Below are 13,425 nucleotides of genomic sequence, written 5' to 3' on the forward strand. Positions count from 1 at the left end.
GACCAATACCTCAGTTCTCAATACAAACTATTAAAAGATAATAGAGGTGTAGGCTCATGTGAAAGGGAATTACAACAAATATAAGTAAATAGAGAGAGATATTTGTTTTCATGTCTGAATGAAACTTGAAGATCACTTAGTTTTGAAATTTTCAATGATTCCAAAATGCTTCCAGTTTTGCTGTGACTCATACACTGAATAACAAACACAACGATGTTATAGTTACTCAGGAGAAAGAATGTCAACAATTCTGGAACTAGAGATGAAAAATAGAAAATACGGTAATAGCAAAACATTCAGTTCTCGAAGTCCTAAACTAAGAGAAGCAGTAATGATTTAAAGGTCAGTTAAACCCCTCCATTATAATAGAAGAAAAATTAAATTTGATTATCCTACATTAATAATAGAAGTATAAACATATATCTTCATATCAATATAAGACACTTTGGAAAAGAGAAATAGATGTGTGAAAGATACATGAGATAGATATAGCTCTGTATACATTTATATTGTGACAGAGTTGAGATGAAAAAAATACTTATAGTGAAGACAAAAAATAGGATATACACAAAACTTATCACATGGTATGGAGTAAAACTGCGTACATTGGCACATAAAGCCATATTAAATTAGCTACTAAAATTGGAAGTAGTCCAAATATATATATATATGTATATATGTATATATGTGTGTGTGTTTATATGTCTTTTTATATATCTGAAGATATATTTGTAATTATATTTGTAACCAAATATATTTTACATAGATGAAGAATCATAAAAAATTACATATAAAAATATGTAAATGTGCTCCTGACCAAGAATAAAATACACCTGATCTAGCTAATAGCAACACTAGAGAAAGCATGAATGAAGCAACATTCATTCACTGAGTTTTCCTCAGGGGCTGTGTTGCTAGTGGAACTCTCAGATCAGCAATCAACTGTGCAGGTGTGGCACCACCATGGTGAAGCTTTGTGGAAATGCTATCATTTAACAAGGAACCATATATACTTACAAATAACTAAAGTCCCAGAGATTTCAGAGGGGAGAGATAGATAAATAGATAGACAGACAGACAGACAGACAGACAGATAGATAGATAGATAGAGGAGAGAGAGGCAGAGTTATGTCTGTGTGCATATGCATATTATAGAAGAAAAGAGCACTTTAACTAAAGTTCACTCTAAACAAGTAGCTTTCGATCTAAACTAAATTAAAAATTTGGGAAATATCTAGAGGTGCAGAACAGCGTGAGCACTGCTGTGCAGTCTTATGGTGAGCCACATCACAGAGGAGTCTGAAGGCATTGAAGGAGGGGCGGCTTTTATTAATCAAGAACTAGTCAGCAGAAGAAATGTAAAATGTGTGACCTTGTATAGGGCATGATAAAGTAAATGAAACAAATACCACTGGAGTATAAATGTGCTGAACCAAGGAACTTTGAGCTAATTAGCATCATTTATTGTTTTTGGTTGTAGGACAAGGATTACTCTGTAGACCACGCTGGCCTCAAACTCACAGAGCTCTGCTTAATCCTTCTCCCAAGTGCTGGAATTAAAGTCATGTACCACCTCATGACATGTCACAAGTTTTGTTTTCTTAACTCTTAAGGAATTAAAAGAATAATATTGTTAGAATCTATTAAAATATAAAACAGAAAAGCTACCTTAAGACTTGGCTTGCTTTTCAAATACTGAAATAATAGAGCAAATGTCAACTTTTTAACATTAAAAAGAGTTTTGTGAAATGGAAGAGTATTAGGACGATTTCCATTAATCCTAATTTGAAAGATTATATTACACAGAGAAATGTCTGAGACATCTCTTTTGAAGGTGCAATTCAGTTTCTTGTCATGTAGCTTAATATTGATCTTGAGCTTTCTAAATGACTGTAAAATAACTGAAAAAGGAAGCTATATTAGTGTCTAAATATTAGACTATTATATTATTAATTTTAATATTATTAAAACTTTTAAAATCTATTAAAGCATAGTTGCTATTTACAATTTTAATAAAGAAACTGTAAAATAAAAAGATAGTGATGGCCACACAAGGAAATACATAAATCCTGGATTCTTTAAAGTAAAATTTAAAAATAAGTATTATTGAATGATGTTCAAAAGTCTATGCCTTCAGTGCTTATAAATCTTCTACATGAAATTGACACAGAATTTATATTCATTACAAAATGAATGATACAAAAATAAATGTAACGAAGCGGAGCCCATGTGTTGTGCATCTTCTGCCTTCAGCACCGTAGTGTAGTTCTCTAGTCCGTAGCTCCTTGGTGCTTACCGAATGCGTCACTTGTGATTTCTGATTCTACTTTCCTTAGAATTCACTCCATCATCAGTATTTCTGCTGATAGAATCACTTGTGTTTCAACAACTGTAACTCTTACATATTGATGTTGTCAAAACATCTGCATAGTGACTGTGGCTGAGGGTCTCAGCCATCTGGGCTGGACTGTAACTCATTAGCTGTGTTACACTGATAGATGTACCTAATATTTTTGAGTGTCAGTTCCTCAACAAAATAAATGCTTTTAGTACAATAGGGGGACTGGACAAGATGCCAAAAGAAGAACTAAATGAATTTATATTCATATATATATATATATATATATATATATATATATATATGAACAATATCATAATATTTTGCAGGTAGCAATTATCAAGTAAATACTAAGAAAATTCATGGCTAGCATCATCTCCATATCTTTAATAAACATGATTTAATAGTATATTGAAATTGTGAGTTGTTAAGAGTATCATAATTTTTAGAGAAAAATTATTGATCATTTATTCTTTATTCAAGAACATAGAATAATCTGAAATTTTCCAAATCTAACTCAACTTAGAATTTAGATTTGTCTATCCAACAACATTGACAGACAGATATAATGGTTCACAGTTATCACCTGGAAGTCTGACACAGGATGGTTGCATGAGAGCATTGTCAGCTTTAAACACATAGTGAGTTCCAGGCCAGCCTTGGCTACAGAGAAACAGCCTGTTTGAGAAGTCAAACAAGTGAAATCAAAACAGAAATATTAAGTTTTTATTAACACACAGTAAGAAGAGAAGTAATGTCTATTTAATGAAAAAAAGGAAATGAACAAAATATTGAGCTCAGTTCAGTAAATGTATGAGATGCTGGATACAGAAGAAATATATTCCTTCCCAAATAGAGTAACAATAATATTTATAAAGAACTCACTACAAACCAGCCTGTAAACTAAATTTATGTTTGATAAACCCAAGCTCTATCCTTTGATAATAATATTGCAAAAGAAATGATGATGGGCATTGCATGTGTAAGAAGACAAAAGCTTATCCATGGTTCTATGGATGTAAGTGAAAGGTACTTACTCCAATACTAGCAAGTGGTTCCAAAACCTTGACTCTGCTTTTGTGTGCATGAATAAGTTACAGGCTAACAACAACCATTTCCCAGTTACCATTGAGCACTTTTTGAGATAGGGGACATCAACTGCTTGGAATCCACTATTTTAACTAGGATTCCCAAGATACCTACCATCTATCTCCATTATAAGTATGCACCTCCATCTTTTTTCTCACATGGCTCCTAGGCACTCAGTTCAGGTGTTCATGCTTGTATAACACATTTAAAGGATAAAATATGAACAACAGTGTTATCTTGTGTGTAAAAATTATTAGATAGTACTTCATGAGACCCTTGATTTTGCTGTTTTAGTTACACAAGTTCAAATATTTACTACCAAACACCTTACGGTTAAAAAAATTTCTGTCTAACATTAGATTAGTCTGTTGGGTGCCCTCAGCCTGTGGGTAATAAAGATGCAATAACTGGTTGATAAATGAACGCATCTTTCTGAAACACCTCCAACAATGCCTAGAAAATGCTTTCACGTACTTGACAGTAGAGGAGCTGTTGGGACAACTGTAAATGGAAACTGAAAATAACACATTACAATTACGGAGGGTTCATCCTTCATGTCACAGCTAGCTTTATTCTCTAAAGATTTACTTTATGTGTTTAAAGATTTCCACACAGAAGTAGCCTGATTTGAAGAAATTATTTAAAAGTACCTTTTTAAAAAAAAATTCTAGCATCAGGACATAAATCTGGTCAGAAGAAATGCATGAATCAGATTTATTCACTTCACTTGGCGTCAAGTAATGTTTTGATGCACGTTATTCAATAACTAATTTCTGTACACCATGCCTGGGGAATTTATTCCTTATGCTCAGGTTTCTGGCCTGTGATAATTTAGTATTTATCTTCTCATAATGGGCATTCTCCATATGTAGAATGTATTATACTTAGTAAATAGAATCATCTAGAAAATTGTGCATTATCCAAAAATGATTTTATCATTAATATAGCCTAAACAAAGATCACAATTCCAACTTCCAGACATATTTAATGTGAAAAGGGACTGTTGGTCTCAGGGCAGTGACAGGATAATTGCCTTAAAGGAAAACAAGGTTTTTGACAAATTCTAAGATGGACTGAAAATTGATCACTTAGCTGCTGAGTCATGAATTGGAGAAGCTTCTTAAAAGGTTTTTAATTAAGAAAGGTGTAAAAAGTGCAGATAGAATGGTTAAGGTTGTATCACTTAAAAGTGATATGCAAATTGGCCGTACTTGCCTTAAGTGTAATGCAGTAAATGAGCCGGGGGAATCAGGCAGGCAGCGATTTACATTGCTTTGCACTTTATATGGCGCTGGGACTGTCCCAAGTGCTCTGCAGCACACACAGCAGTGGAAAACAAATTTAGTAGAGGAAAACACTCAAGCACACGTATTAGTTGATTATAGAAAATCCTCCCTTATCCACAGTATGAGCCAAGAGACTACGATTACTGAAAGTCGTATGCAATTTCGAACTGGGTTTGATCAGGAAAGAAAAAAAATCTATTACTTTATTAAAGTGTATGATGCTTAGATTGACAAGGAAGATTTTATACTCAGAACCATAGATAGTATCTTAAAAATCAGTCCACCAGTGAATTTTTAAGTTACTGTGAGGAAAGTAGATACCTGTGCTTCCTGGAGCAGATGTCCTAGACCCAGGGGTCAGTGATGGCTGAAAGGGTCTGTGGACATCATGAACTTGGAGTAAAGCTAGTGACTGTGTCTATTTTATTTATTTTTCTTTTCCTCATCAATGTGCACTTGGCACGTCAAAGTATAAAAGGTGATCTAGCTGACCAAGGCTGACAGATGAAATGAATGGAGAGTATTGTGTCCCCTACAACTGTGTCCTGGAAACTTGACTTGGTGATGAAGAAGGAATGGAGAATGGACAGACACACAGACCCAGGAACAGAAATGCTAGGACTGCGTTGCCTATTTGCTTTGATGGAGTAGCAGCAGCAGTAGCAGCCATGAAACAGTATATTTATGTATACACCTTATTCAAGCAGTGGGTGTACTTTATACAGCTTAAGGAGGAGACAGGTTTGGCTAATCTAGCTAAGAGGTCCCCAGCAGCTGTTGTTCATAGTTTCTGCATATACTGTTTTAGCTAAAGGTCAATCATTCATGACAGCCGTAATTGAACCAGAGAAGGGCTCTTCTGTTCCCTGAGCCTGGGCTCCAAAAGCTTTGCCATCCCTATTTGTCTGAGGCATTGGGGTCTTTGACATGACTGTGGTCAAGTCCACAGCACACTTCACCCACTCTCCACAGGAGAGAGACTGAAGAAAGGGTAGAGAACATTTAACAAAAGATTGAAAACTATCTGAGACTCGGTGAAAAGATTTGTGGCTTGCAGGAACCCACATGATAAACAACTTATGAGTTTTACTTGACACTACTCCCCCAATTCTATGGGTCTTTAATATGCAAAGCTTCTTATACACTATGTTCTTTATTTTCCTCCTCCCATCCCCCTCTCCTTTCCTCCCACCTTCCCTCCCCCACCCCGTTGTTTCGACACTGGTTCTCATTATGTAGCAAGAACTGGCCCCATATTCATTGTCCCTCTCTTGGCCCCAGCCTTCCTATTACTAGGATTACTGGCATGAACCATCATCCTCTGTAAGCAGAGACTTCCTGCTCATTTCCCAGCCACCCAGACACGAATAATCACACAGAAACTGTATTAAATACAACACTGATTGGCCAATAGCCTATGCGTATTTCTAGCTAACTCTTACATCTTAAATTCACCCATTTTTATTAATCTGTGAATTACCACGAAACTGTGCCCTACCAGTACTGTTCTCGCTGTCAGCTGGCATCTTTCTTCTTCGGCAGCTTCATGGCATCTCTTTGACTCCAACTACTTTCTACATCTCTTTTCAGATTTCCTGCCTAAATTTACTCTGCTAAGTCACTGGACAAAACAACTTCTTTAATAACCAATGTTAATAAAACATATTGATAACATACAGAGGGAAATTCCACACAAATTCCTAACTTCAATTCCCTAAGGCTTTGTTGAATTAATGCTGTTCATGATTTGGAAAGAAATTGAGTTAGAAATTCCACAATTATATTGTTTATTTACTTACATACGTATTTGTCAAGTAAAGTTTAGAGCCTCTTCCAGGGTTAACAAACCATCCCCACAGTATATTAACACGCTTACATACATCATGTCATATTTGAGAATATTGTCTTATGTGTGCATTCATGACTAAAATAACATTTTGTTCTCTAAAAACAACAGAGAAAAATTCTCACATTGAAACTATGTTTATCATGCTGTCTGGACAACTTGCCTTTTCGCAAAATAGTCATAAAATAGTTCCACTTATAAATGAGTTTTAAAATGCCTCTTTCAAAGCAAAAATGAGCTGGCTTCCTTTGTATAAATGTACAATCAGTAGACCTTTGGCTCGAAGATTTGTGTCTGATTATAATACACACACACAGTAGAAACAGCAAGACATGGCAAGCCCTTGCTCAACTGACCTACTGTGTATCACCATGGAAAATTCAACCTCTCAAGAACTCGAAAAGTATCATTAGGACTTGTAATCACCACTTATAGATTTACCTTCTCTCATCCCAGCTGTATGTAAATTCAGTCCTTATCGTTGCATAATAAAGTGTATTCTTGAGATGCCTATAATTAACTAAACTGATACTCTGCAGAAATAAGTTTTATTGAATTACATTATTGGAAATGTGTTATTGTGCTCTATTTGCAGCTAACATAGAGCAAATATTTAAGAGAATTGCAGCACTATTCCATATAGTATAAAGCAAATAACAAAGAAATAATTACATCAATAGGAAACATTCTAAGCTAGCAGTTGACAATGCAGCTTTAGATTAAAATAAGAAAACAAAATCTTGCTGTTTAAAATACTGATGTAATGATATTGAATTGCCCTGTCATCCTGGCTCAATTTCTGTTATTGTCACTTAACCTTGGAAGATTTCTGTGTCCTCTTTAACAAATGGAGCCCTCGGACCCACCCTGTGTCTCCCATTGACCATTAGCTGTAAGTTCACAAGTGACAATAAAGCAACCTTAAGCTTTATATCTTTGTGGCTTTCCATGTAGCTACCAGTTGGTAAAACAGTTTTATTTTAAGAGTAGCTATTGAGAATCTTAGGTTTGGAGCTAGTGAAATGACTCCATGGGTACGGGCACCTGCCACCATACCCAGGGGCCTAAATTGGATTCCCTGGACCCACAGGGTTGTAGGAAAAAGCCAACTCCCGCAAGCTGCCCTCTAACTTCTACCAACATGAAATGGCAGGTTTGTGCTTTCTGCATGAACATGCTCCCAAGCAAAATTAATGAAATGTAGTAACACATTTGAACAAAAATCCTGGCTACTAGACTGTGGTGGTGGCTATCACATGCAGAGAGTTGCTATATAACTAGAAAGAGCTACTGTAAATCTTTCTGCAAAGAAATAAAATAAATGCTTTCTTCTTTATTCCCAGTCTCATTAGCCACTTACCTTTTAGAAACTACAGTCTAATGAACTATCATTACTGAAGATTATACCTAAATTCCAAAAACTTTTTTGTACAACTTCAAAATACCGAATGGCTTCTTACCTAATGGAAGCTTTTGAAACTGAGAATCAGTCACATAAATTTTTATTGACCCACTTATCACTTAACAAGTGTATGAGCACAAGCTGTTTTTGTTTGCTTTTCATATTAATTTAGTGGTATTTGGAACTGCCTGACTAGCATACAAAACACTCTGTGTTTGAACACAAGTATACATATGCGTACACAGTCATCCACAGACACAGCATTTCTCTTCCCACCCCTTTCACACACACATACACACACACATTTTCCAACTTGCTGAAATTCTTGTAAAAAAGATGACAGTTGCTACAATTAGCTTAATTAAATACGCAGTATTTCCAAATTGTTGGGTTTTATGTTTTTTTTTTAATATTAAAGAGATTTCTGAGTTATAGCTGACCAGTTTTTAAAGGATATTTTGTCATATGTGTCCTAGGACAAACAAAAACTCCTCCAGTGGCATAAATAATCCTGAGAATAGAACATAAACAACGGCTCACTGGAGGGAAGGCTCTGTGAAAGGCAGTGCTGTAAAAACATGTCTTTATCACAATCACAGAAGCTAGAACTCAGAGCCCGACCTCTTACAGCCAAATATCTATTCATTGCAGAAAACAAGTAAGACACAAGTTGCTGGCAATTTTGTGGACTTTACCACGTTTAATGGTTTTACGTTATATGGGAAGTCCAATTCTCAATTTTAAGAAAACTTTTAAGATTTGTACCCAATCAAATGTGTGTCCACAGCACTGTAAATGTGTAACTAAGGAGTCTCAGGGCGTCTGCAGGTTGCAGCCACTAGCACCACCTACAGGGTGAGTGCATAGCAAAGGACGTCAACCCTCAACCTGTGTGTGGAATTGTCCTTCAGGTATTTAATAGATGAAAATCCACACTCAGGGAACGGACCAGCCACAACACTACATTCCCAAAATCTGTAACATGTCTCCTGTTCTTTAAAGGGCTCAGATAGTTGCTGCAATTTACTGTGTTTAGTATGCATAAATTATAAATTCATAGTCCATATCCCCCACACCCATCTCTTCTCAGCTGTGTTCTCTCTCTCCTTAGGTCTTTGAGATAATTCTTTCCAGGGAGTGATGCTCCAGGGGCACATGTGTGAATTCCTAAGGGATGAGAAGCTTCCTAATGAATTGCAAACACCTGTTATCACCCCCTCCCCAAAAATATGTTGTCTTTGAAAACTTGTAGGAGGAAATCTTTCTTAACTTGTAATATCAAATAAATACATGCTTTCCCTCAGTTACCAGTCAGTTTTGGTCTTAAAATACTTATGAGTCCTCAGTGCATATAGCATTACCCTGTTTTATCTACTCATTAGTTTACTCAAACATATGATCAGGTCTGTCACCATGAACCAGTAGTCTCAGCTATTGAAAGGTCAATGTCAGAGGGTCAATTGAACGTATAATTTCAAAGCTAGTAATATAATAGATCCAGGAAAAGAAATATTTATACTTTTAACTCAAAAAAGAAAATAATAACTAACAGAAGTTATTTAGGAAGGCAGATGGGAAATAAAAAAGGGATGGAGGAAAAGAAGAAGATGAGGAAGAGGGAGGAAGGGAGCAAGGAAGGAAGAGATGAACACTGGCATCCATGTGTTTATATCTTACAGTTATGAGACATGTATTAATTACTTATGAATATGGTTATGCCAATCTTTGATATTTCAGGCTCATGCATCCATATGATGGCCCAGAAATCTCTGAACTATGGCAGCCTTTCCCAAGTCAACACAATTAGATCACAGTCTGTATCCTTTCCTGAATCACTGGTACCCAGCTCTGTTTGGAATGCAGTGTGCATAGAGATAAGCAAGGAAGACTCTTGCCTTCGATCTGGCAAGAGTACAGGACATCATTTGTGCAGAATCAACAGTCTGTCATCTGGGGCTGTCAGTCATAGCACTTATTTTAGGCCTATCTTTGCATGCAAAGGTTTCATGATCCTATCATCTGCAGTTGTAATTCCAGCTCTTTGTTGAGTTTTGTGTTTCATAGTGAGGAAGCTCAGATCAGAGGCCAACTTTTTAGCTCGTGGATTCTGGATCACAGACCCAGTCTCTTACTTGTCTGAGAGTCATGTGACTTATAGTAGTTTCAGTAAGAATTCTATACAGTTTAAAATTCAAACTGTGGTTTCAGAACCATGACAGTGGAATCTGTATACTCAGGCTTCATGTCAATTGCAGAACAGTGAAGCCTACACTCATGAAAACAGTCACTACTCACTTCTCTCTTCAATACAAAAATGTAAGATTATTTAAATGATCATTATTTAAACATCCGTGCTGAATGATTGGCTAATGAATGATTTCCAAATTTCCTGAGAACCTCCAAAATGCGCTGTCGGCTTCAAGCTAGGCTAGGTGAGCTTTAACCCAGTTTATATCAGCTTCATTAAATCAAACAGAGTCTCATGTGGGAAAAAGCAAAACAAAATAACAAAACAAAAACGAAAATGAAACACTTAACTTTTTTGTTATTTCTCTGCATTTAACTTTCAAATGAATTCATGACTAAACTACTTTTTCTCTCAGTGGGTGAGACTTTGGATTCATGCAGGAGTTGGCTAAAAAATGTACATCATAAGGAGTTTGGGATGAAATTGCCCCCACACCGTCCAACTCAGCAGCACCAGCCTTTAGAAGCATACTGACCAAGGCAAAAGATAGGACCACCAGATGTGGCTGCTTGACCAAAATCCTGAACTACAAGCCAAAAATTAATCATGTCTGGGCTTGAGAATACCCATCAGTAATGGAGTGCTTACTTAGCCTGCAGAAGCCCCATGCTTCTATACTTAGCCTTCCCCAAACCAAGGCAAAATGAAAATTAGAACATCTCTGAACATCAAAGAGTGGTTATAACTGAAAAATCTATATTTGGCTTTGTAACTTGAGTGCTGTGGTACTGAGGAAATACAGAACCATGGGCAACTCTGTGAGATGCCTTGTGTTATGTTCACACTGATGCCCAGTGATGACACAGAGCAGAGTGTGGTCATTTGGATCACTGCAAGCTCAAGCTACAGTTCAGGCTAAGTATTCTGTGGCTTTCCTTTCTTTATGTTTGATTTCTAGGCAATCTCTTGCTCTTTAACCTCCCATATAGAGGCTCAAATTTAGAATTGTTGTCTATTAAAATGGCGTGCCAGCATGGCAACTGTAGTTCTTCTGAGTGAGGGACATCAGGATTGACATATAGCACAACTTCAGGTTCTACAGGCAAGACTTTATTCTACTTTCTCACACAGTATATATAGCCCTCAGCAGGGCCAGCAAAAGCAGGAAGCTCATCACAACTCACATGGCTTAGGGGTAAACATCTTTAAAAACATTACTGAGAACAACAGATTGTTCCTGTTTTCAGAACAACCAACCACAAGAGTGCAAAACAGGTCAAGTGGGGGTGCAAAGGCTTCAAGGGAACCAACATTAAAATATTCTTTTTAACTCAATAAGTCAACTGAAAATGCTACATAACGCATATCAAAGACTTGGCATAACTGTGGGAAGCATGTATGTTTTGTAATAATAGCTTAATAGTCAGACTAAATAAGTTGCTATCCAAGCAGGTCATGTATTTTATAAATTTGTTAGTTTGGTGAGAAAGAACAGTCCCTGAGGAGATGCTGGAGCCCTGAGACACCTGCTGCCTTTGGCTTGTCCTCCCAGGCGGCAATCCCAGAAAGGCAGCTTTAAACTTTGGTCATACATTTACCTTTGTGTTGAGAGCACTTTCCAGATAGAAAAAGATACAGGCTCTATTGCAAAGGGCCAATGTGCATGCATTTCAAGATATGAGCCACATGCATGTGTGCCTCACATGCATAAAAGTGTAACATGTGTATCAGCCTGTGTTAATGATGCTCACCAAGAGACACACATTCTTCCTGGCAGATATCCACAGAAGCAGTCTTGAAGGAGACATGTTTATGGCCAAATAGAAAAGTTTCTTTTCTTATGTAAATATTCAGTTTTTCTTGTTTTTCAATGATGACACTCTACCTTATAAAATAACTTATCTAGATTGTTCTTTCTCCTCTCTCTTGCTTCTTTGTAAAAACGCCTCCTTATTCATCATGTGGCAATGCAGTCAGTGTAAATGTCTCAATTTTTCCTTCATTCTACTTTCTACCCACCATTATATCTTTACTAAGTCTGAGTCCTCCATCACTCTGTTTGAAAAATAGCTGGTTATGAATTTAAAAATTAATGAAATCATTTTTCATTAAAATATCCAAGCCTTCATGTAATCCCGGCGACTGGGGTGATTGAGGTGGGGTTATGGAAGACGTGATAGACTTGGGCTACATGGTGAGTTCAAAAACAACAGGCGCAAATGAGCGAGACCCTGCCTTAAAATTTAAAGTGATGGAATGACAAGGCTGTCTCACTGTTATATACTGCCTTAGCACAAACAGAACTCTGGAGTTAATACTCAAGACTATAAAAGAGGGTGGAGACATGTGCAGAACTAGTTGCTCCCTCCTTCCCATCCATCCAGTAGATTATCTTGATTGATTTAATCAGTTGTTAGGAAGTACACAGTTAACTTGGGGCTCTAATTTATATTTCCATAAAACATAGTATTTATAGAGAAAAACCTTTAAAAATTAATTTATGTATAATAGAAAGAGTGGCAGAATATTTTTAAAAAGCATGTCTTATCATGGAAACATGATGCTGTAGACCTCAATCCTGAGACAATATTTATCCATGAAAATAAACCATTATTTGCAAGAAACTATTCTCAAAATCATGACGCTGGTCAGACTAATTTATAGACAGGGAGATGATGTCTGTGGGTGATGTGATGAATAGATCAATAAACAGCAATTACGTACAAATTGTCCACTTCAGGAGCACTTTCTTTTAGGACTGTTTTCCATCTGTGCAAATGTAATGTAATTTAGTGAAAGGCAAAAGACCCGACACTACTGTCTCATAGAGACATGAGTTTCAGTAGCTTTAATATGCCTGGAGTAACCAAAATAGATGAGTATAATTAATTCAGAGGTCCCCTTTTATCCCTCCATAAAATGAAAGAACATGACGTTCACATCCACTCTCACAGAAAAGAACATTTCATAACCTCATTATATCCCGCTAGAGCACAACGTCTCTCTCATTTTGCAAAGTCATGCTTAGCTTTACACAGCACCGTAGCATGGCAGCTAATGAGGTAGTGGGCTGGACATGCGCCACCCCAACAACTGTGAAGGACAGGCTTTCCTCACTGAAGAGTCAGTAGGTAGCCAATAGTATTGAGAAATGACCATTATGTGCAAGTAATGTATTGTTTAATTTCCTTCTGCACTGACAATGTAGAATGCATAGTAAATAGACATATAGGATGTGGTATTGTTCTGAATACTAGACTTTTTGAAACTGCTGTA

At 36.6% G+C, this 13,425-nt stretch overlaps 1 protein-coding gene across 2 annotated transcripts in view; it reads left to right on the forward strand.

Annotated features, from left to right (window-relative positions):
• Cntn5 (contactin 5) overlaps positions 1-13,425 on the forward strand; it is a 1,171,096-nt gene that overhangs the window by 786,589 nt on the left and 371,082 nt on the right. The window lies entirely within an intron of this gene.

This window comes from Microtus pennsylvanicus, chromosome 3 (genome assembly GCF_037038515.1).
Source record: "Microtus pennsylvanicus isolate mMicPen1 chromosome 3, mMicPen1.hap1, whole genome shotgun sequence".
NCBI lineage: Eukaryota > Metazoa > Chordata > Mammalia > Rodentia > Cricetidae > Microtus > Microtus pennsylvanicus.